This window comes from Equus asinus, chromosome 16, assembly GCF_041296235.1.
Source record: "Equus asinus isolate D_3611 breed Donkey chromosome 16, EquAss-T2T_v2, whole genome shotgun sequence".
Lineage (NCBI taxonomy): Eukaryota > Metazoa > Chordata > Mammalia > Perissodactyla > Equidae > Equus > Equus asinus.
Window position 1 is genome coordinate 39,630,375 of NC_091805.1, and position 25,323 is coordinate 39,655,697.

The following is a 25,323-nucleotide window of genomic DNA, read 5'->3' on the forward strand; positions in this document are numbered from 1 at the left end:
TCACAGAAAGAAGTTTCTTTGAGTCTACTGCCAAATTCACTTCCTTTTGAAAAAGTAAATTTCAAGGCATGATAGTGCAAGGGGTAAGTTTTTCATTTATACACTAATTATAGAACATTTATAGACTACTTAAACTTAGTCTTTAATTTCTAAATTATTTTAAAGAACAGAAACTTGTTCATAAAATTTACTTTGTCTAAATTTAAAAGTACACCCATAAGTCACACTAGAATTAGGGCGATTTGATTATCTGAACGATTCTGTCTTGAAACAAGTACTGTGTGCATCAAGGTGAAGCTCCTCAGACGTGAGGCTCCTCAAAGTTCTGTGCACAAGGACTCTCCTCTTGAGAGTCCAGGGGTCTGAGTAAGCAGCTTGCCCCTCAAATTAAGTTCTCAAATATTCTCTGAATAACTAATTAAGAAAAACAGTGCTAAGTGGAGAGTTTCTTTTCTTTAGTTAAATCTGGGGGGTGAGGTCTGAGTGTTCCTGGAGACCCCATGGGAATATGTCACGGATCCTGAATTCCTTGAATGTGAGTATTCCCTATTAGAAAGCTCTGTAAGGTCAATCAAATTTTCATAATCACTTTTATCTGATTCTTCAAGTCTGTCTCCAGCTACTCTTTGGGAAGGAAGAAAGTCTGCTCCACTTCTGGGATACTTCAGTCCGGCACTGGTGGAAGCATAATTGGAAGAGCCCATGGCTTGAGGTCAAGGTACAAAGACACTACTTTCCATAGAGAAAGGCTCAAAGTACTTTCCTGACTGTGTGAGTGAAAAACCAGAATAAGAAGGAGGAGGACCAGAATCCTCTGCATCTCCCAGTGTACTTCAACCTTCAGCTACAAACCCAGTTAGGGCATCCGAGGACTGACCACTGGTACCAAAGTTTCATGCAGCATCTGTCTGCTTAGCATCACCTGCTGCAATCGTCTTTCTTGTTCTTTTCCATTTCATCTGATTGATTTGTCTTCTTAATTTGTTCACTTCTGCCTGACAAGATTCAACAACTTGCTCATTCTTTTCTACATCTGCACGCACTGCCTGGGTGAAGTGTATTATAAACCTGTAAATTACCTCAGTGTCTTTCATTACTCTATGCTTGTCAAAAGTCAGTACCATGTTCTTTAATAACTTTGGCATAACTCTGAGAAGTATTTGGCACTGAAGGCACTTTGTATTCTTGCTAACTAGTATTGCCTAGATTGGGAATAGCAAAAGATTTCCTAAAGAGAGTGTATTCTAAAGGCATGAGTGGAATTGTTGTTGGTGGAGATAAAGATGAAGAGAAGGGAGACAGTTGGGCATACGGAGGATGCCGGGGAGCTGCTTATTGATAACCTCCTCTTCTCATGTTTCTGCTGTGTGTTTTGCCAGAATCTGTATCACCAATAGCTTTCTCTGATCTTTAAGAGTCCCATCCAAGTTCTCTTCATTAACTTTGCTTGTGTAGTCATAAAAACTCAAAAGTTTTGAACAAGGCTGATGGTCATGGATTTCAATTACTTGCAGAAATTCTCTGCTGCTGTTTTTGTCACTGATGCTAAAGATTTTATCTTGTCTTACCTCTCCCAACAAAAATCCTTCCTTCAATGGTCCCTTACAAATAGCAGTCCCCAAATATAGTCGTGCTTGGGTTGGCACCTCAATGAAGAGGGTCAATCTGATGCTGGCAGGAAGAGGCAGGGGGAGGCAGATGAGGCCCTGCCTGGCTCACACCTGTGCTTGGGGCCCCTGACTCATGACTAAGCAGGCCCTGGAGAAATGCTGAAGGACTGGTGGCTCCTGAGGACCTGAGTGCGGGGTCTGGAGCAGTCTCCATAGATGCTTATATGTAGATTTTTGCTATTTAAAATATATATTATATATTTTATCAATTTAATTTGAGATCCTTCATCTTTTTATAGGGATTTTAAACCACTTAAATTTATTTGCCTAATTGTTATTTAGACGTCATCTTTTATAACCCTATTTTATGTTCTTATTTTACTAGTTTCCTTCTTAATAGCATAATTAATCATTTTATAATGTATTACAAGTTTTGAAATACCAGAATAGTCTTTTTCCATACTGCTTTTGAAAAAAAGAAAAGTTGACACTTTTATAGCTTCTCTCTTACCTTCTGACACTTCTCATATATCTTTGTTTTATCTTGAAGGTAGAATCCATTAATTTTCACTTTTCTTTTCCTTTTGTATCCTATTTGACTCCAGCAGTTACACCAGCTAAGATTTCTCAGTACTAGCTCTCCTTTAATTTTGATGTTCTGTATGCTAATTTATTTTTATTAGTCTTTTCCTGATCTTGGTGAGGTTGTTTAATTAAATCTAATTGTCTCTTTTCAAAAACAACAGCCACATTTAGTGGCTATTCCATTATAGGTACAAAATTGTACCCATACTTTGAGAAATCAGTATTATTTAACTCTTGAATGCTCATCATTGATCCCATGGGTCTTTTTGAGATAGCTTTGGGCATATTGAGATATAACCTGTGCAACAGGTATTTATACAAGACTAAAGAATGATCATTTTGGATAAAATAGGAACACATACTAGGGAACTAGATTGTAGGAAATGCAGAAAGAAAAAAAAGACATTGTTGCTGAGCTCAAAGTGGGGAATTCAAAGTGTTTTAAGATGCTAGATTACATCTGCCAGTGCTTTATTCAGGAAAAGGTATTTGGATAAATTATTTCATCAGTATTTGCTAAATATGATCTTTTAGTGTGTACTGGCATTAAAAATTAAAGTTAAAAATTGTTAACATATTTTAGTAGTGCTTTACTTTATACGTTATACTTAGAACATACTAGGTCTTTTTAATTTCTCTCAATTCTCAGTCTTGGGAATTTATTTATTTACTTTAGCTCTAGAACATTTTCTTTTATTATGTCCTTGCTTATTTAGTCATCCATCTTTGTTCTGTGTTCTACTCTGGGGACTCCTATTACTTACATAGCATCCTCTCATTCTCCATATTCTCTTGAGATTACTTATGTACACTTTTAAGATTACTTGAGTCTGCCTTCTATTTCACTTATCTGATTTTCTTCAAGGACAATTCTATTACACCATATTAAATATTTTTCAGTGCTGATTTTATTTTTTATATCTTAGGGGTCATTTTAGTATTTTCTGGGTTCATTGTTAAGATGCAGTTTCAGTTTACTAAGCATTGGTATGAGTTGTTTTTATAACAGTTTCTAGGAACTTACGTGAAAGTTCTTCTTCAGGAGTTCATATTACCTTTAAAATGTTTCTAATTTCTCCTTTTTCTTTGATGCTTCAGAATATTTTGTTTGTTTCCTTGTTTTAAACTGAGAACAGATTTTCCTTAAACTAATATTCTCTACTAATTAGCTTGCCTACTTCTGGGGAATAGAATTTGAAACAGGACTAAAAACCCCAATGTTTGGAATAGGGGAGTAGACTAGCTTAAGAAGATCCCTTAACTTATTTTCAAAAGTCAAATATTTGCAGAACACATTCCAGTATTCAAAAAAATCAAAATGCAATTCTTTATTTCATGTTGACAATTCTATATCCCAAGAAGAGGATAAATAAATGAACATAAATGTACATGTGAATGCTTACTGAAAGCCATTTGTTAGCATGTGCATAGCAGCACTCTTTCTAATAGCCCCAAACTAGTAAACAAAAACAAATTTTCAACAACAGTAGAATGAATAAATTGTAGTACATCTATAAAATGGGACATTAAACAGCAATACTGATGAATGCACTACTAATAATGCATGTACTCACTTACATAATATTGAGCAAAAGAATTCAGACACACAAAACTAAAACTCATCTATGGCGATGAAAGACGGGGTGATATTACCTTTGGTGAAAAGAGTTGTGATTGGGAGGGAGCACAACACAGACTACTTGGGAACTGGTGACGTTCTATTTCTTGCTTTGGAAAGTGATTATACAAATATGTTTGAGAAAATTTATTGAGAGAGAGATTTGTGATTTGTGCACTTTGCATGTGTGTTATAAAAAATGAGTGGGAGGCAGGAGTAGTCACACTGTATTTGTATTTGCCATACATTTGTAAATAATTATCTGTGTTATCTGTAACTAACATGTTATCTAATGATAACATACATTCTAGGCCATAAAGAAGAATAAGCAAGTGCCATAAATGAAGAGAGGTTGGAATAATTCTGATGAGAAATCAAAAATGGCTTCCTAAAGGAATCGTTGGTGTAGAGGATGGATGGGGCACACAAAGAGACAAAATGCAAGGAAATCAGTTAAGACACTATTGCAATACTCTAAGATCACATCTTAGAATTTAAGGGCTGAGCACTGTGCTTTGGGCAGTTAGGGGATTCATAAATATTGACTAAATGTGAACCACATTGGACTGAATGTTATCTTTGACAATAAGCTGAGGTACCACATGGGGGAAAGCAAGCACAGGCTTTTCTCATCATTTATACTAATTATCTTTGGAGGAGATTCTGGATATAAGCATAAGTTTTTGGAATCTTGATTCTTATTAAATAAAAATACATTGGACAAAATTTTGTTTATTTAGTCATTAGCATGTTAGAAATATGGAAAGTGACAAACATCACAAAAGTGACAAAATACTTACAAATTGCATGTTATGAAGATTTCCAATTCAGTGAATTCCTTATTGATTTATCTTTGCACATATAATTATTTTGATAAAAAAGCACAGCAACATTTTAGAAATGCAGATGTAAGAAAATATGAGAAGAAGAAAAATTCTATGTACTCAAGTCTAAGGTGATCTCCCTACTGTGGACTAAATGGTGTCCACTCATCCACCGAAACAGCACATGCTCTTAGAGGGTTTAATTTCACTTTCAACAGCCATACTCAAAGCACAAACAGGAAAACCTACAAGTCCACTAAATGTGGACTTCATCAATCAGCTAGCAAACACAACCATGTCTAAAACAAGTCAACTATTATTCCTATTGGGTCGGAAAGCAGAAAATCAGGTAAAAAGCTGCTCTGGATTTCTCCAAGAGAAGCAAGTCATCTGAGGCCAACGTAACTTTCCTCAAGTATTCTTTCTCCCCACAAAAGATATGACCAATATCGCAACTGTAGACAACTCCGTCATCTTCAAAGGAACTTGGAAAATGATGTCACTGACAACAGATACACTGTGAAATATAAAAGAGGGAGGAAGCAGATGTAGAATTATAAAAAAAGAAAAATATCATTAGAAAAACACTTCAAAACTAATTCTTACCTCACTTTGTAGCTGTGACGAATGAGAAACCAGAGAAGGGAGATAAAGAAGGACCAGAGGGGTGAGATTCTATGCAGAAGACAGTTACGTCCTCAGAAAGCCATGCCCCCTGTGCTATTCTCACTCTCTCCTCAGACTTCCCAGCTTTGGCACTTTATGCAAATATGCACCTGTCTCGCATATTTCCACAGAGTTCTTCCGCTCTCCAAAGAAGCTCGGAGAACTCCCTAAAGAGAAATGGTGGGGGGAAAAGCCTCTGTTCACTTGCCCACAGTGGGTAAACTGGTTACATAAACTTGTTTTATTGCAGTCTGCAATTGCAAGTAAACAAAATCAAATGAGGAGCCTATGAAAAAATAGAATGGATAAATGTGGGAAAGAAAGATCACTACATGTATATTTAGTGAAAAATTTCTAAAGACGTTGTATGTGCATACCATAAAAAATTAGTTTCTAAATTTTCAATTCAAAACTGTACAGGATCACTGGCATTCCCTAAACCAGAACAAACCTCTGACTTAGTAGCATCAATCACCCAACTAGGTCATGCAGAGCAGCGTGAAGACCATGGAGCTTCACCATGGAGCTCACAATATAATTCTCACTGTAGCCTTCCTACAGTACAAAGCAGAGACGCTAGGGCAGAAAGCCTCCAGCGTAATATGGTAATTTTCTTTTGTTTTTTTGGACTGGCTCGTTCCCAGGATCCTTTACCCAGCTGGAAAAAAAAAAAAAAAGCTACATAAGCAGAGACTGAGAGAGTGAGAGAGAAAAATGTCAGATTTCTTTTGTTTTGAGTGGGGAGAATCTCTCTTACATTCGCCTCCAGTCTCTAGAACAGGCCAAGGGAGTAAGTGCTCAGTACATGCAGCATAAGAGGCTAGGCACCTAGCCTTGTTCCTTATGCACTTGCTGTGTGACCTTAGGCAAGTCATTTCTCCTCCTCTCAACTTCAGCATACCCCTCGGAAAGTGTGCCTGGTTAATACCTCGTCCTGGGATTGTTTCAAGAACGTGATTAGATAATGCCAGTGAAAGCATTTTGTGAACTCTAAAGGGCTCTGCAAATATAAGGGATAAAAGACTGGAAAGCTGCCTCTCATGGCTCCTCCTCAAACATGCCCAGAATTCACATTTTAGTGGTGGGAAAGGAGTGCTAACATTTCTCATCAGCATTTTTCTCCTGCAGAAGTAGGTAATCTAAGGAGAAGGAATATATTTTACCTTGAGACTCAATACAGCTATTTTCACTTTAATTGGAAAATTGTGGCCCATAAACATTTTTTTCCCCTTGAATTGACCCTCTTGAAAAAAAATTAAAAATGTTGCTCATCACTTGTCAATGGAAAAATCTGAAAGTCAGAGGAACACTGTCCTAGTCTTGTCATCACCTCTCTCTGTGTGACCTTGGACAATTTACCACGCTTCTCATTAGTCAGTTCAGTACAACAAATATTTATATAGCCCTGAATGTATGCCAAAGTCGGTGGTAAGCTCCGCCTGAGGAACAAAGAGAAGAGCAAAAGACATAGTCTTTTTCACCTAAGAGGTTTACAATTCAATAAAAGCTTTCATCTCCCAAACTGAAATGGTGATCACTGGGCTACCCACCTGTCAGGTTTATTATGAGGATGAAAAGATAACATGGGAGAGTGCTTGGCAAAATTGAAAAGGGGTACATAAATGCAAAGTGGTATTATTACTAGACATCAAGCCATCAGCAGCATGTAGATAGTTAAAGGATATTTACAGAGAGAAGCGGGGAAAGGATTAATGTTTTCAGAGCCTCGACCTCATACAGAGAGAGCTACATATATTATTTCATCACATAACAAACTGGTTAGATAAATCTTAATCACCACTTTTGACCAATGGGGAAAATGAGACTCATATCGGTTAAAATAACTCAGCTAAGAAATCAGAGGCACTATTCAAACCAAGGTCAGTTTGACTGCAAAGACCCTACAGAACAGTTGATGCAGATTGCACATTGCTTCCGAAATCCAAACTTATTTTCACCAGAGAAAGGAGTCAACAAAACTTAACAAGCAGCAATAATTAGTTGCAAAAATGGCCAAGAACGTATTTTTTCAATTTATTTTGTTAAAAAAAAGCATTTGAAGGAAAAGAACAAGTTGAACGAACTTACTCAGTATAACAACATAAAGGAATCAAAAACTTATCATCTTTTCTTAACCCCCTAAACACTGCTCAAGCCTACGATAATTTTTGTTTAAAAGCATAAATCATGTTGTTTTCCGAATCCTTGAATAGTTAGAATGGATGGCAAAACAGTGCATTTTAGCACTCACATGGTTAAAAGAGTCATTTTGAGAGGACTTTATGAAATCAAAATTTCTGTGATGCTTTCTCTGTGGATTAGCCTACCAAGCAAAATACAAAAGGTAGCTTAATGCCAAGATATATTAAAAGCAAGAGCTTAACTTCTAATATCCTCTCTCCAATCAGGTATGGATTTACAAAACATTTTACTATGGTGGTTATTTTTCTAGCTAAAACTCACAACTAAATCCACCAGCCTAAAAGATTTTTGAGTTATATTGGTATGATTTTCAAAATTTATTTTCAACCTATATAGCAGAATAAGATAAACTCTGGGGGTATGCTGGAGACTGCTTAGAAGCAGCTAACAGGGAAACGTATAAATCAAGCAGCTTGGAATCATAAATATGTAATGACTATTTAGAAAAAAATTTTAAATGATTGAATTTTGCTGACCCCAATGGATATGAATTAACACTTCTTCCTCACAGCAGGAAGAGAACTACTAACATTTATCTAGCATCTACTAAATGCTCGACCCTGTGGTACATGCTTTTTTATACATTAACTCATTTACTTCCCACAAAAACCCTATGAAGAAATTAAAATCGTCTTTACATTCCAGCAAGATGATGGAAATTCCAGATTACAGAACTGAGATTCAGAATTCAAACAATGGTCCAAGAGCACACAACTAATAAATAGCAGAGCCAAGGTTTATCTCCAGGTCTGTCTATTTCCACGTCAACGTCCTGGATCCCTCTTCCACGTTAGGTATCTTAGAAGGTCACATCTCTCCTCTGCGTGCCATTTGCCTGAAAAGAATCCCAGTATAGGTTCATTCATTCATTTAACAAGCAATTATTAAGTACCTACTCTCTGCCAAGCTCAGTGACGGGGCCACACAGTGGTGAAGGAAACATACATGAGATTTGCTCTTACAGTCTGAATTATTTTAGTTTTTGAACCAGAACCTTCTAAAAATACCCCCAAATTGAAAAGATACTGGACTCCACATAGTGAGCCAGGTGTATCTAGTCTGTCACTCACTGGTTGGTGACTCAGGTTAAATAGTAAGCAAACCTAAACCCAGTTGTGTCATCTATAAAATAGAGATAATAAAAACTGTACTATTCACTTCGAGGTGGTGTTATGAGGAATAAATAACATAATGCATGTGAAATCATCATGAGCATTCCAGGACAGACAGATGTCTACATACATGTACACATAAAAGTATTATCATTCTACTTACTAAGGAAAAGGTAACATATTTTTAGCTTATAAGAAAAGCAATTATGTGACATGATGGCAACAGTTTCTACCAGACTTCAAAGTTTTGAGGCTCTTACTTATGTAGACATACAGATAATAAATTGGAAAAGGAATTACGGAAAACAATAATTCACTCATGATTTCAATTATTTGCTATTTGATATATAATCTCAAGTCAACCTGGAACATCCTCATAAAGCATAAGTTTAGATTTTTCTACCTTGTGGATTTAGACTTAGCTAATCAAGCCAAATCCCTCCCCACATACTGGGTGTGCACAGTGGATGGAATGGTTCACATAGATGGGCCATATCTCAAGAAAGTTGCAGTCGACTGGGAGATACGGAAAATAGGCAGATGCTATTCACTGTTAAGTGTTAAAATAGGGAGATGCAGGGTGCAATGGAAGCATAGTCTGAAGGCACTTAAATCCATTATAGTGTTCAAGAAACCCCTACACTGAGGATTGGGGGATTATGAGGTAAAGGCCAGTACTTCGTGGTAGGAGAATGTTTCAAGCAGAGAGAAGGCCTTATGCAAACACATAGAAGAAGAAGGAGCAGGAAACACTGGAGACTAGAAGCTACTCGGGCCACGGTGGCTGGAGCATCACGTGCAGAGGGTAAAGCGGGGCAAGCAGTTTGCAGCAAAATAAGAGACTGGAGAGGTTGACAAGGGAGAGGTACACTGGGCATAAAGACTTTGGAGGGTGTGTTGAGGAGTGAGGAATTTCTCCTCACCAAGCAGGTGATATGAAGAGACTTTGATTTTGAGTTTCATTTCGGCTTGGGGAAGGGTGAGGAAGGTCACAGCCAGACCTGCTTTCAAGAGACATCCCACTGGTTTCCGAGTAGAAAATGGGTTGGTAAAGTTAAGCCAGGAGGTTGATTAGGTGGATGTTGAAATCTCTAAGCTTAGAGCTTTTACTGAGTCACCGTGACCCATGACTGAAAACAAGTGAGTACCACAAATGTAAACCATGAGCAGACTAAATAGTTTGCCAAAGAAATTAAACGCTAATTGAAAAGGCAGCAGAGTCCTGAGCAGGGTGAGGACAGGGCATAGAGGTGAAGAAAGTTGTTTTCTTCGGCCTAGGATTATTGGACTTTTAGGTTTGACTGGAACATTGTCCCTCCACCCCGCCAATGACCTTTTTGGTTCAGAATAAGGGGAAAGTGTGATTGCGGCCCTTCCCATAAGTGAAATGCAAGCAGCATCTGTGGGATGCTGATGGCCAATCAGGTACAGCATTTACTTAGCAGGAGGTAGGGGTCTTATCTGACTGAGAATTCATCTGTGACTTCAGCCCTGTCTTTGTCATCGCATCCACAGCACTAAGAGTGTCTCCTTTCTGCACACACTTTGCCGATTTAGAGCAAGGTGCTTTTTCTCTCCCATAGGAAGACAGATTTATTCATTTCAGTGGTATCACAATATCGAACAGCTGGTCATTGTTTCTTGCTGTCTTGCTTCTCACACATTTCTGCTTTGTCAGCCACAAGTCCCATGGCTAAAAACTGCAAAAACCAGAGGGAACATGTTATAAAAGCAACGATGCTGATGAACAAAACACATAAACCCTCTGGATATGAGTGAAAAGTCCAACCATTCATTTTTCTGTCCTTTTTAAAAATAAATTCTAAAAAAAGTTATACAGATAGAAAGTCTGATATTTGAATGATCTATCTCATATTTTCATAGTTATGATAGCCATCGATCTGATTTAATTCATAATAAAAAAAGGCATATATTATTAGGGATATTAGTTTTGCAACCAGAACATAAGTTAAATAAACTATTCAAAATTCACAAAGAAATTTTAGAATTATTAGTACTCAAAGGCAGGTCACCTGACTCCAAGGTGAATCACCAACTTCTGGACCAGTTTAAAGGCTCTGAACTGGCCCCTTGATCAAACCGTACAGTAGGTTCAAGGGAAATCTTTGTTCAAAGTCAAAACCCCATATGCAAGTCTTCCCACTACTATCTTTTGTATCATCTGTGGACTTTTTATTGATATTGGGATGATAATAATATAATAGTAATGACAAAAACAATAATAATTAAGCAGCTGTAGCATAATGGTTAATGTTAAAATAACAACAGCAATGATAGAGCAGCTGTAGCAAGGTGATTAAGCACGCATGCTCTGGGTCCCACCGTCTGGATGTAGTTTACTGGCTCCAACACGCTTAAACTATACAAGCTTAGCCGAGTTATATACTCTCTGTTCTTCTGACTCTGTTTTTTTTTTTGGAAAAAAAAAAACCTTTGTCCTTTATATGTAAGAAAAAAAAAAAGGTGCAGGGGATTATAATAACATCATCTGAGAGACTTGTAAGGATTAAAAGAGATAACATATTTAGTGATTAGAAAATTATCTGGCACATAGTAAACATTCAATAAGTGTTGTCTACAATCATTATTTATTTATTTATTTATTTATTTATTTATTTATTTTATTTTCAAGAGGCAAGTAAGTTTATATATTTATTTTCTTTGTCATACTATGGTCCAGGAACAGCATCTATTCTTTCTACTTCTCTATCAACTTTGCCAGCCTTTGCAGTTCCAAGAGTTTTCCTCTCTGTCCCTCAGAAGAGAATTTTTCTCTGTCTGAATCTTTTTTTTAATTTTTATTTATTTAATTGCAGTAACATTGAGTTATAACAATATATAGCTTTCAGAAGTACATCATAATATATTTCGAATTCTGTGTAGATTACATCATGTTCCCCACCCAAAAACTAATTAAAATCCATCCCCTCACATGTGAGCCTAATCACCCCTTTTGCCCTACCCCCTTCCCTTATGGTAACCACCAATCCAATCTCCATTGCTATGGGTTTGTTTGTCGTTGTTTTTATCTTCTGCTTGTGAGTGAGACCATAATGTATTTGACTTTCTCCTTCTGACTTATTTCACTCAGCATAATATCCTCAAGGATCATCCACGTTGTTACAATGGCTGGATTTCATCATTTCTTATGGCTGAGTAGTATTCCATGGTGTATAAATACCGCATCTTCTTCATACATTTGTCCCTTGATGGGCACCTAGGTTGCTTCCAAGTCTTGGCTATTGTGAATAATGCTGAAATGAACAAAGGAGAGTATATATCTTTATACCTTTGTGTTTTCAAGTTCTTTGGATAAATACCCAGCAGTGGGATAGTTGGATCATATGGTAGATTTGTTCTTAATTTTCTGAGGATACTCCATACTGCTTTCCATAGTGGCTGCACCAGTTTGCACTCCCACCAGCAGTACACGATGGTTCCCTTCTCTCCACACCCTCTCCAACACCTGTTGTTTCCTGTCTTGTTAATTATAGCCATTCTGACCAGAGTGGTTTTGATTTGCATTTCCCTGATAGCTAATGACGTTGAGCATCTTTTCATATGCCTGTTGGCCATCCGTATATCTTCTTTGGAGAAACCTCTGTTCAGATCTTTTGCCCGTTTTTTAATTGGGTTGTTGGTTTTTTTGTTGTTGAATTGTTTGAGTTCTTTGTATATTTTGGTTATTAACCCCTTATCTGATATATGGTTTGCAATATCTTCTCTCAATTGTTAGGCTGTCTTTTCATTTTGTCGATGGGTTCCTTTGCTGAGCAGAAGCTTTTTAGTTTGACGTAGTCCCATTTGTTCATTTTTTCTTTTGTTTCACTTGCCCGGTCAGACATGGTACTTGAAAATGCACTGCTAAGACTGATGTCAAAGAGCATAGTGCCTATGTTTTCTTCTAGAAGTTTCATGGTTTTGGGTCTTACAAGTCTTTCATCCATTTTGAGTTGATTTCTGTGCATGGTGTAAGGGAATGGTCTACTTTCATTCTTTTGCATGTGGCTGTCCAATTTATCCAACACTATTTATTGAAGAGACTCTCCTTTCTCCGTTGTATGCTCTTGATTCCCTTGTCGAATATTAGCTGTCCATAACGTGTCGGTTTACTTCTGGGATCTCGATTCTGTTCCATTGATCTGTGTGTCTGTTTTTGTGCCAGTACCATGCTGTTTTGGTTACTATGGCTTTGTAGTATATTTTGAAATCAGGGAGTGTGATACCTCCAGCTTTGCTCTTTTTTCTCAGGAATCCTTTGGCTATTTGGGGTCTTTTGTTGTTCCATATAAATTTTAGATTCTTTGTTCTATTTCTGTGAAAAATTTTATTGGAACTTTGATAGGGATTGCATTGAATCTATAGATTGCTTTAGGAAGTATGGATACTTTAATGATGTTAATTCTTCCAATCCAAGAGTATGGAATATATTTCCATTTCTTTGTGTCTTCAATTTCTTTCAACAATGTTTTATAGTTTTCAGTGTACAGATCTTTCACCTCTTTGGTTAAGTTTATTCCTAGGTATTTTATTCTTTTTGTTGCAGTTGTAAATGGGATTGTATTCTTAACTTCTCTTTATGCTGCTTCATTGTTAGTGTATAGAAACACAACTGATTTTTGTATGTTAATTTTGTATCCCACAACTTGACTGTATTCATTTATTGCTTCTAAAAGTTTTTTAGTGGATTCTTTAGGTTTTTCTGTATATAAAATCATGTTGTCTGCAAAAAGTGACAGTTTCACTTCTTCTTTTCCAATATGGATCCCTTTTATTTCTTTTTCTTGCCTCATTGCTCTAGCTAGGACTTTCAATGCTATGTTAAATAAGAGTGGTGACACTGGGTATCCTTGTCTGGTTCCTGTTCTTAGAAGGATAGCTTTCAGTTTTTCTCCATTGAGAATATTTGCTGTGGGTTTGTCAAACATTACCTTTATTATGTTGAAGTATTTTCCTTCTATACTCATTTTACTTAGAGTTTTTATCATAAATGGATCCTGTATCTTGTCAAATGCTTTCTCTGCATCTATTGAGATGATCATGTGATTTTTATTCTTCATTTTGTTAACGTGGTGTATCACATTGATAGATTTGCAGATGTTGCACCATCCCTGCATCCTTGGAATGAAACCCACTTGATCATGATGTATGATCTTTTTAATGTATTGTTGTATTCGATTTGCTAGTGTTTTGTTGAGGATTTTTGCATCCATGTTCATCAGTGATATTGGCCTGTAATTTTCTTTTTCTGTCTGGCTTTGGTATCATGATAATGTTGGCCTCATAGAATGAGTTAGGAAGCCTCCCCTCCTCTTCAATTTTTTGGAAGAGTTTGAGAAGGATAGGTATTAAGTCTTCTTTGAATATTTGGTAGAATTCACCAGGAAAGCCATCTGGTCCTGGACTTTTATTTTTTGGGAGGTTTTTGATTGCTGTTCCAATCTCCTTACTGGTGATTAGTCTATTCAAATTCTCTACTTCTTCTGGGTCTAGTTCTGGAAGGTTGTATGTTTGTAAGAATTTATCCATTTCTTCTAGATTATCCAATTTGTTGGCATATAGATTTTCATAGTATTCTCTCATTATCTGTTGTATTTCTGAGGTGTCCGTTGTAATCTCTCCTCTTTCATTTCTGATTTTATTTATTTGAGCCTTCTTTCTTTTTTTCTTGGTGAGTCTAGCTAAGGGTTTGTCAATTTTGTCTATCTTTTCAAAGAAACAGCTCTTGGTTTCGTTAATTTTTTCTATTGCTTTTTTAGTCTCTATTTCATTTGTTTCTGCTCTAATATTTATTATTTCCTTCCTTCTGCTGATTTTGAGCTTTGTTTTTTGTTCTTTTTCCAGTACCTTTAGATGTGCTTTCAGATTGTTTATTTGGGATTTTTCTTCTTTGCTGAGGTAGGCCTGAATTGCTACAGACTTCCCTCTTAGAACAACGTTTGCTGTATCCCACAGATTTTGGCATGTTGTATTTTCATTTTCATTTATCTCTAGGAATTTTTTTATTTCTTCATTGACCCAATCATTGTTCAGTAGCATTTTATTTAATCTCCACATTTTTGTGGCTTTTCTACAATCATTATTTTAAAAGTATGTGAAGGTATGCATATTATTTTGTTGTTAAAATATTATTACTACCAGTATTATTATTATCATTGCCATAACTACTTCCTGACAACGGGGATATGTTCTTAGAAGTGAGTTGTTAGGCAATTTCATCATGGTGCGAACATCATAGAGCATACTTACACAAACCTAGAGAGTACAGCCTACTATACACCTGGGCTATAAGGTACTAATTTTATGGGACCACCATCGTATATGTAGCGTGTCATTGCCCAAACTGTCATTATGAGTAGCATGACAGTAGTTACTCAGCTATTAAGGCACTGAGTCAGAATTTGAATGAGATATGCCCAACACCGAAGTCCAGAGGACCTCATGTATTAGTTTCCTATTGTTGCTGTAACAAATTACCACAAACTTAGCAGCTTAAATAACACAAATTTATTATTTTACAGCTTTGTAGGTCAGAAGTCTAGCATGGTTCTTACTGGGGTAAAGTCAGTCTGGCAGGGCTGCATTCCTTTCTAGCTCTAGGGGATAATCAATCTCCTTGCTCACTCAGGTTGTTGGCAGAACTCAGTTCCTTGTGGTTGTCAGACTGAGGTCCCATTTCCTTGCTGTCTGTCAGCTGAGGGCTGTTTTCAATTTCTAAAGGACAATCATTTTTTGCTTCACGGCTTCCTTTCTTCACTGTCAAATTGAGCAATAAACGGTCAAGTATCTCTCATGCCTCAAATATCTCCTGACTATTCTTCCATCATATTTCTCTAACTAACCTTCTGCCTTCCTCTTCCACTTTTAAGGGTCCACATGATTACATTGGGCCCACACAGAGAATCCAAGGTAGTCTCCCCATCTTAAAGCCCATAACCTTAATTCCATCTTCCAAGTTCTTTTTGCCATGAATGTAATATACTCAATGTTCTAGAGATGAGACATCTCTGATCTGTGTGAGGATGAGTTGCAGCATGAGCAGTTAAGCCTAAACAAGAATGTTTCCTAGTATAGAAGTTCTAAAAGTGTATCTCAAGGAAATACGCAGAAATATGGAGGAAAAAAACACGTATAAGGATACTATCAGAGTGTTATTTACTTATAATAGCAAAAAAATGAAGAAAAGGGTACATGTAACTAAAATTATTTCCTGTGTCTATAATGAATGTCTTATATAATCATTTTTTAAAATTTTTGGCCAAATATATGAACAAGTTTTGATATTGAAAACAAACAAATGAAAAATCTATTCAAAGTGTTTTGAAAAGGAAATAAAAATCAAAGTATTGAGATTTTCCTAAGAACAGAGATTTGAAAGTACTTTGAGAAAGACATCTAAGCCATAGTGAACCCCCAGTAGAAAGCTGCTTTAAAATCTTTTGGAAGAGTTCAAAGTACAAACATAGAACTATTGGGGAAAGAATAAACTAGGGTAAAGGCTAAAACACAAATGTGAAATAAGCATGTAAATGCATCTGGTTTCATGAAGATTAGGGAAAACATGGAATTTAAAAAGATACTATCATGAATTAAGTTAGATTTAGTCACTAGTTTTCATTTAATGATTCAGAATTAACCACAAGTTTTCATTTAATGAGTAAGATTCACGGTACTATGCAAGATTGAAAATATTAGTAATTAATAGAAAAGGCTTGGTAAAGACACAATCACTCACTTAAAGACAATTCAATATTGGAAATGAGGCGTGATTACTTTACATCCAGCAGAAATTTATAATACTAAATTGATATTAACATTTAACTATCGGAAGAGAATGTAAATTTCACTCAGAGTTCACACTATGAGAAATGAATAATCAGCTGAGGAATAATTGCAGTCATAAAACATCATTATTCATACACTTTACCTCCCAGGGCATCTCTGCACAATATTGAATGTGATAAGACTTGATCAGACATGGAGAAATGGTTACTTCTCACTGGCATCTGAAGGGGTCTAATAGTCAACACCAGGGAGACACAAGATCATACATGATCAGTTAACAAAGTACAAGAGATATAAAGTACATAAATTAAAGAGTATAGGTTTCCCTTCCTTCAGGATATTTACCCAGAAAGAATGGGCCTATAATTTTCGGATAGATTAAACATGAAGGTATTTTCCACGTGTAAAAATACAGGTATTTTGATCATTACCATCTGCCTCTGAAGAACATCTCATTTTCTCCATTATTCTCTTTCTAAAAATCCACTCTTTAACAAAACCTTTCAACAGTGTCCAAAAAATGATTTCCAGTAATCTGCCATTTGGATATTGCTCACATGCTACAACATTATACCCTGTGTGTGACTCCTCATATCTCATGCCAGATTTATGGTTTTCCGGTTCTGAAGCAAAAGTTCTACTGTGCTATGGAGACAGTGCACTACTGAGAAGAAGAGTAATTGATTTAAAAACCTTTGAAATTTCTTAATTAGTATTTCCATCTTTCTTGAAGTAGTATTCAGTGGAGGTCAAGATCCCTACCTGCATCTACTCTCAGTCAGGCACTGTGTGAAGATGCTTAGGGAAGTCCAACGAACGGAAAAGACAGGTTATCTCCCAAGTCCAGGAATAAGACCTTTTGATTCTTCGGGATCTTTTGAAGAGACATAATAAGAACATTTCTTTATCAGTATTTAATTATAAGCTGGAGAGTTTGTGCGGGTCACCCACAGGGCACTCTCTGTTAGGCGGCTCAAGAGGTTCTCCAATTAAAGTCCTACAGTAAAACTGAGCCTCAGTCCAGCATCATCGTGGAATATATATACAACCAAAAGTGAAAGGACTAAAATGAAGAAGTGACAATGCACAAACATACGAAAATACATTTTTAAAACTCCATTTAAGCCACAGGGATGTGAAGAAGGAAGAGACGACTGTTTCAATGACGAAGAATGTTAATAGATTCCTATTCACTCTTTAGCTCCACCGGTTAAAACCTCAGCACTCTTCTCTGACTGTTTGCTGCAGTGTAGCCATTCATACTCAGCCTGCAAAGACTTCAGGGCTGGGAGATTTGTCACATTTTCTGCATATTCCAAAGGGTTAGATACTGCTAGGAGACAGCACTAATAATAAAGCATGCTCTCATGGAGTCACACTAATAACTAGAAAACCAATACAAATTGCGGAGTTGGAGAGATTAACGAGAATGCAGAGACATACAATAAGCAAATCAGCCCTACTTCATCAAGCAAATGTTCTTTGCTGTACAATAACAAAGATAATTGACAACCGTACTGGAAAGGAGCCTAGCAGTCTAATAAGTACCTGGCTGTGATTCACTTGCCAATCAGAAACTGAGACATGACAAGTTCTGAAGCAGATGATGCCTGATTGTTCAGGCAGTGGCCTTATTGTTTATTGATTTCCAATTTGGCTTAGAGGGTTACATTGAGTTAAAAAAAAAAAAAGAAAGAAAGGATTCTGAGGGAGGGAGCAATCAGAAACCATGAATTTAACTTAAAGTTCTATTATGTCTTAAATTCATTTTATTGGTTTCTCTGTAATCAAAATATTACTTTTTTATATAATGAAAAGGAATGCAAATCAAAGCAGTCCAACTGTGGCAGTTTCCCCCTCATGGACTAGACTGCCAACATTTTCAAATAATGGAATCTTACTATTTGTGTACCCTTGAGCTAGTTTTCTCTCAGCTTTAGTACACTCTGCTGTAAAACACGAATTTTAGTGCCTACCTTGTGGGGTTGTTGTGAGGCTTAACTGAGGTGCATTTTGGATTTATTTGGTAGCTAATAAAGATTGGACCTATAGGATCAGTCACACCTTCCAGCATTTCTTTGCATGAGTCTATATGAATGAGAAATTTTATTTTTGGCTGCAAGAGGAAGGAAGAGGATGGTGCATGATGACCAGAGGCAAAGGAAATAAAGTTGAGGAAATATAAAATGATGTCTATTGTCCAGGCACCTCAAGTGTTAGAAAAGAACTGCAAGGCAGAAGATGAGGGGTCATTCTGACAAAGGATAGTGAGAGACTAAGTGTGCAGTCAGCCGCACTTCAAGGCTCAGGGAACAGAGAGTTAGAGAGAGCAGAATTCTTCGTATTTTTCTATCAGACAAAATGGCTGCATCAAGCCAGGGTGTAGAACAGATGAGAAGCATCAGCAGGACCAACTATGCCTGGCAGAGAGGCGAAAATTTCAAGAGCACTGTCAGTAGTGGCCATGGTGAAATATCTCTCTCAAAACATTTTTGGGCAATAAACGCCCAAAAGAATGCTAATACAAAAGAATACGAGTAGGCTTTTCTTGAACACACGAGAAACACCTCTCAGAATTTCTACAGAGTAGTGGAAGGGCTTGGCAGGGAAGTGGAGAGGGCTGTCAGAAGGAGCTAAAGAGACACAGAAATCGGGAGGTCAATGCAGTAGGTAATAGCACCTGGGTCATTTGAGCTACATCTTCTTGATATTTCTGTTTTTGCTTTTTATCCCAACTGAAGACAAGCAGCAGAAAACAGATGTCTGTCTCAAATGTTTTGTATTTCCCACATTACCCAACACTATCCTGGGCACAGGTTAGCTGTTTAATACGCTCTTACTGACTTTCATAGTGCATGGTCCAGCAGAACTGATCAATAAATAAATAAGTAGAGGATACTTCAGAAAAAGATTGACAAACAAGACATAAATAAATCACCAAGAACAGATGGCACCCAACCAAATGTTTCTCAAGCAGTCAGAGGACACTGACTTGCTGGCTAAAGTGTTTAATCTTTCATTAAAGTTGGACTCTGCACCAAACCATTGGCACACTGCCATCTCATTTGAAAAAAAAAAAAAGTCTTGGAAAGTGACCTTGGAATTGGTTTGCTGCTACAGAGTTGAGAATTAGTAAATTGTGTGATAAATATTCATAATGAAATAAGCAAATTTCAGTTGTTTTTAGAAAGGTAAAATGGGCCAAAAAATGGAATTAAATTTAACTAAGTGGTATTTATATTTTGAAGAACAGAAGACAAAGGGGAACCAGTGGAAATAATTTCTTTCAACTTTTAGAAAGTCTTGGGAATGTTCCAGACCAAGAAATTCACCAGAAGATTAGAGAAAAATGCTTACTTGTAAAGAGAAAACTGACTTCAACAGAGGAAACAAAGGTAGGACTATATTGTTTTTCTTTAGATAAATGGTGACATTGAAATATATGAGGAAGGGTGACAGGACAGATATATTTAGTATCTTCATAACAGATTTCAAAGAGAAAGCAAACAATTTTAAAGAATGAGTGAGCTTTTGCCAAATAAAGAAAGAGGGGAGGACAGGTCAGGTAGAGAGGACGTGTGCAAAGGATGCCGAGACCCACCGCCTGTGTTGTGGCAGCGATTTAGCAGGAAACAGGGTCATCTTAGGTGAGGAAGACGTGGTAAGGGTGGAGTGCGGGCCAGAGCATGTAAGCCCTCATGTCGACAGAAGATTCCACCCTTTAGGCAGCAAGGAAGTACAGTATTTCAAGCTCAGAGTGGAGGTGACATTAAACTGTTTTTTAAGAAAACAATTTTGGAAATAGAATTTGAAGGGAAGTCAGAGGAGATGAATAGGTGGACAAAGATTAGTAATAATTATAAGGTAAAAGTGATAGGTTTTTGGTGACTTTTCAGGTGGTAAGAAGGTGTCAAAGACAAATCTGATGTGTTAGAGCTTGAGAGATTGAGGCATGAGATGAATAAATTATAGGGGAAGAGAGTAGGTAGAGCAAGCTATAATGAGCCTGGCACATGTCACATTTAATTAAAGATAGACACGTTCAATTGACAGAATACAGGTTAATAAAAAATTAAGAACGTAGACATACAGACTTGTATACGGGATCATTAAAATCTCAAGGATGTCTATTTTATACCAAATATTTTGAACACTTCTTATATACTACAGAATTGGGATTGTCCTTCCCCATCTATCATTCCATCACTTTTGAGGTGGGATATATTATCTCCCCTCTGGGTTATTTGGATAACCCTCTTACCATCCCCTCTGCTGCCGGTCTGTTTACCCTCAGAACAATTTGCATCCTGTAGTCCAGTGTGTTCTCGGACCACTAGTTCCCTAAGTTGAGGAAACACTGTCTCCTCTCCCCTCTGGGACATTTATACATAACATCTGCAGTCTCTGAGGGCCTGGATGCCCCACAGCTTGGAAATATGCTTAGCTTTACTTAACTCAGCATTTCCCAGATTTATTTTACTATTGAACATGCTTTATTTTTTTTTATTTTTCTTAGTAAGATATTTAATACCCAAGAAACTACTTTGGACCTCAGTTCACTAAATACAGCAATAAAAATGCCACTTTATTCTTATCACTCTCAGATCAAAAGGAAAATTTTCTACTTTCCTGTGTTTTATAGAATCAAGGCCAAATGCACAAGTTTTTGCTCAACCTTCTAGAATCTAACACAAACGCACTTTTTACATCCAATGTTGTTCCTTTATGAACTTTCCCCAGCTCTTCCCCTGGGAATATGGCATTTTGAGAGATGACTTTGATACAGCTGTTTATTAATGCCAAAGACATTCCAACAAGACCATTTTAACTAAGTGTTTTTGATGTGGGTTATTTTGAAATAATCAAGTAAAAAACAATGAACTTTCAACTATTTCAATTCTGGAAAGCATATCTTTTTACCTCATCCTTCAGCCTCACTCCATCTATAAATTCCACTACTTTATGATCAACCCAAGGAAGGGAGTGAAATAATATGGAGTCCAGGCATGTGTGAGGCAAGAAATGGGTTGAAGAATGAAATGATTTGAGAAGCATCTAGCAAACAAACCACATATAATCAGGATTCATGTTACCACACTTATTTTTTCAGGGAAAACCATTAATCAACAGAAGCTAAGCATTTCCTTATTCTCTCCATATTAACATAGACCTTGTACCACCTGCCCATCAGTCTTTGATTTCTCACTTAAAAACATCATTCCCCAATGAGAGTAGATAGACCAAATAGCCTAATAATGGTACTTTTTCTATTTATATGTATAAGAAATTGTTTTTTGGCAAGATTCTTGATTTGGCCCATGCTATTTCAGTGAGAATATTTATTTGACAAAGGAGGATTTATGGGAAAATAGGGCAGAGAGTTGGGTCCTAATATGATTGCTTACCATAGCACCAAATTGCACAGAAAATTCTCAATGATATTTCTATTATTTCTTTTAATAATCAATGGCAGACATATACTGTATTTTATTTGTTAAATATTTTTATAATGAGGAAAAAGCATTTGGTGTTAAACTCTTAAATTCCTAACCTAGTACTTGTTGCTTTTGCTTTCTTGTTGTAAAAAAGTAATGCTGACTGAATAACAGGAATGATGGTTAGGAAAGAAGTCAAGATCAGAGACACGTGTCACAGCATGACTTACTAATAGAAATAAACACACATATGTAGCCCAATGACTCTGTTTTAAAACTCCTACCTTAAAGGCTCATCTTGGCCTTGTCACATCTGCAAGAAACACAAATCCAACTGCAGTAACCTTGAGAAATCATATAATTCTCTCCTGGAGCACCTTGAAGAGCTGGTGAAGTAGGAGAAGCATATCACACAAAACCCTCCAAACCTTCTAATCAGTCCTATTTACCCATTTAACTCCTCAAAAGTCCTCTTTTCTAGACAGCTGCTACTCCTTAAGTCTCTTTTCTTCCTCTGAACATCGGCTCCCTTTCCTGACTCCTTGCCTTCCTGATAAGTTCTTTTCCTCCATGACTTCCTATTGCACCTTTCTTATGTAAATGAGTCACACGGATTCTTCTCTATTGGAGAGGGAGATATTGGAGATCTCTCTCTGATGGGAGATAACTCCCATTATCTGGTCAGCACAGCAAGATCCAGAAGTTGAACAGAGAAAATGTAGGCTCTTCCTTTGCAGGCATAAAAGAAGAAAAACCTATGAATACTGGCCATGTGATATTTTTGTCCCTGTCCTATCTATTTTGCCAGAACCATTTTGATGCAAGTGAATCAAAAAAAACTACACCATCAAAATGGCCATAACAAAATGTCCTGCTTTACATCCTGCTATCCTTAATGCACTTTGTACTCGAGCCAACTACTTTCAAATATTTATTCTGTTACATCTGAGCTTAAGTTCAATTATTGTGGGCCCTGCCAATCCACAGCCACTCCAAGCTACTATACTTCCATTCAAAAGATACTTACTGAGGGCTTGTGATTGCCAGAGATCTGCGGAGGGGAGATGCAACCAACAAGACAGACATTAGTCTAGCTTTTAGCATAGTTTACATTCCGTTGAAGTGGAGTGGGAAAATAGAAGACGAACAGACTCGAGTAAACAAACTAACAAGAAAATGTCAAATAGTGCAAAGTGTTCAAATTTAAAATTAAAATAGGTTTAAATGGTGGAAGGGAATAGGAAGCTGCTTTTGATGTGTGGCCTGTCTGAGATCTGAATGACAGAAAGGACCAGTCATGAGAAGATCAGGAAAGTGCATCAGACAAAGAAAAAGCTAGTGTGAGTAGACAGGAGTGAGTTGAACGTTTTTAGGGAACAGAAAGGAGCCTCTAGAAGGGCTGAAGATGAGGTGTGAGAGAAGGCTAGACTAGCGGCAAATGACAGGTCATGAAGGGTTTATTAAGACAGTCGTTTAGATTTTATAAGGAGAAGCCACTGGAGAGTTCTGAACTAGGAATTTACATGAGCTCATTTATATTTTCTACGCATCTTCCTGATATCTTTCTTTTGACAAATAGAAATGGTAAGCAATAGGATATATTGGAGTATATGAGGAAGCCATTTGGTGTAAACCTAATTTGGCCCGACTTTGCTTTTTCCAAAAGGGCTTGACTGTGGCTGTTGAGCACGCATTGTATATCTGCTTTAAACATTTACTATGGCAAGAACAAATGGCCTTAAGATAAAGGTGCAACTTCCCCCCACATTGGCATTTCCTTAAGGATAAGCATCTTTCCTTAGGCTAGGAACTGATTGCTGTGCTCACCTTTGACCACCCAGCTCACCTGTGACCACCAGCTTGAGACAACAGACCTGCCACCCTGCTGTGTTCACCGAGACAGCAGACCTACCTGCTGTTTCTATCAACCGCTGTGCCGACAGAGCAGTCTCACGACTATTGTAAAAGGGACATTTCAATCATATGTGAAACATCCTGTTTGACGCTATATAACCACTCTGTGCACCCCACTTCTTCGGTGCCCTTTCTTGCTTTGGGAAGAAAGGCCCCGGGCCATGGTCCTCACATTTTACCTCAGAATAAACTCATCCCAAATTTTCATTTATAGATTGGTTATGAATTATTTTCGTTGACACTTTATATAGAAATTATATCCATTCCTCAAAGCTCAATTCAAGCATCCCACCTCTATCAGTTGGCCATTCCTTACAAATTCTAACCAAAATGTTTCTCCTTGTTATGAATTCTGTTAGAACATCAGGTTTGGGGACCAGACAGGCTTCAAGGCTGAGTTTTGAAACTAGGTAGCCTTGGATCCAAATCCCAATTTCTCTACTTAAAACTATATGGCATTTAAAAATCTACATAAACTTTCTGAGCCATGGCTCAATTACCTCTAAAGGAGAGATAATAATGCTTGCCTTAGAAAGATGTTACAAGGATTAAATGACATAATTTATGGAAAGTACCTAGCACGTATGTGGAACATTGTAAGAGATTTTAAAAGATTAGTTTCCTTAATCCTACCCATTCCCATTCATTCAACAAATGTCTACTGAGTTCCCAGTGGAACAGCAATGAGACAGAAACTGTGAGAAGTTACAAAGATCAATCACATACAGACCTAACCTTCAAGGAGTTTTCAATCTTTCATCCAATAAAAGAAAGAAGACACGCAGGCAATGTCTATAATACAACGGTATAAAGTGAAAAATACTATAAGTGAGGAACAGATAAATTCTGTTTAAATCAAAAAGAGAAAATATTTCTCTTTCTTTTCCTCCCTCCCTCCCAGTTTACCAACTGCCAGAGTTGTGCTTCTTTATGCAAGCTGACCTCATCGTATTGGAAAGTAAAAGACTTTCTCAGTGTGATTGGGCATAATGGCTTTAACCTACTCCTGCTTACAGCAGACTATCATTATAGCAGAAAAGTCCCAAAACTCCAGGAAAGATTTGATTGGCCAAGTTAGAATTATCAACTCATTCTAAACCTATCCCTGAAATAGAAAAGATGAATACTTTAAATAATCCAGGTGTAAGAAAACCTTTCCACAGGGGACCATAATGAGTATAAGCCACACCTGAATCACTGGGAGTGAGGCATGCAGTGGCTTTAATTGTGTCTTCCCAAAAGATATGTCCTGGTCCTAATCTCGGTACCTGTGAATGTGATATTATTTGGAAATATGGTCTTTGCAGAGATAATGTTAAAGGTCTCAAGAAGAGATTATCCTGAATTTAGGGTGGATCTTAAGTCCAATTACTGTTGTCATTCTAGGAGAAAGGAGAGGGAGAGCTGTGACACAGAGGCACAGGGAAGAAGGCCGGGTAAAGACAGGGGCAGAGAATGAAGTTATGCTGCCACAAGCCAAGGAACGCCAAGAACCACCAGAAACCGGAAGAGGCAAGGAACGAGTAGAGCCCATCGGCACCTTGATTTTGG

The 25,323-nt window shown here is 37.1% G+C and overlaps 1 pseudogene; it reads right to left on the reverse strand.

The window, feature by feature from the left end:
• Positions 1-455: 455 nt before the first annotated feature.
• On the reverse strand, positions 456-2,480 carry LOC106827356 (BRISC complex subunit Abraxas 2 pseudogene; annotated as a pseudogene).
• Between the last annotated feature and the right edge of the window lie 22,843 nt (positions 2,481-25,323).